The 952-nt window shown below is 30.0% G+C and overlaps 1 non-coding gene across 1 annotated transcript; it reads right to left on the bottom strand.

Annotated features, from left to right (window-relative positions):
- Nucleotides 1–676: 676 nt before the first annotated feature.
- TRNAG-CCC (transfer RNA glycine (anticodon CCC)) lies at nucleotides 677–747 on the bottom strand. The gene has a single exon. It is a non-coding gene; the product is annotated as a tRNA-Gly (tRNA).
- Nucleotides 748–952: the final 205 nt, after the last annotated feature.

Below are 952 nucleotides of genomic sequence, written 5' to 3'. Positions count from 1 at the left end.
CTTGTTCAACTAAACATGTGCTGTTACATATACACAACCATACTGGTAAATCTGAACATTTTTACATTAATAAATCTATTACTAAATAAACAAATATGTAAGAAACTGATTAAACTCGCTAAATAAAAAAATCTAATCTACATTTAGATATAATACCAATAGCAATATGAACTGCAACTTATAAGCATCAAGAATAACGATGTAAACATAACAGATTTATAAATTAACCAGAAGTCAACAAGAAAGTACAATAACTAACAAAATGTCAGCCACAAAGTTAAATAGAGAAGGTAAAGAAATACATCATAGAGAGGATTATATTCTAATATCCAAATTTGTAAATATAAAACAGATAAATCCACATTTACCAAAATGACATATCAATTCAACAACAGATTCCAAACATGTTCAAGCTTTTAAATGCATCTAATTCAAAAAAAAAAGACAAATAACCATATAACAAAAAAAACGGAAAAACAAGAATGTTTGTATAACGAGAAAAAAAACCTTAAATAGCAATGCAAATTTACATTCAAAAGGCCATATTGAAAGTAGCAAGGCAAATTTACATTCAAAAGGCCATAACTTTTTTTATAATAATTCTTCATATATTAAATAAAAGGATCCAATTACAACAAATAGGTGGGTAAGCGGGCGACAAAAAGAGATAAAGTTGTGCACATCCAGGGAATCGAACCCCGGTCAGTACCGTGGGAGGCTACTATGATACCACTACACTAGATGTGCGCTACATCGCTACAAGTAAATAAATATAATAAAAGTGGTTCCACTTCTTTAACGAATCAGTAACCCAAATTTGGGCTTTAAGAAAGGGTCTTTCTTTCAGATTCGCTGCAATGTGACCAATACTCAACTGCATCAATAATTAACTGCATTGATCTCTAAAAATCTAAAACTAAAGGGTTATTTACAGCTGTTTAAGGTCAGCAAT

This window comes from Bidens hawaiensis, unplaced genomic scaffold (genome assembly GCF_021521415.1).
Source record: "Bidens hawaiensis isolate Kalapana, Puna unplaced genomic scaffold, B.hawaiensis_p1.1 tig00007761_1, whole genome shotgun sequence".
Classification (NCBI taxonomy): Eukaryota; Viridiplantae; Streptophyta; class Magnoliopsida; order Asterales; family Asteraceae; genus Bidens; species Bidens hawaiensis.
This window is presented reverse-complemented; position numbering and strand designations above follow the sequence as displayed.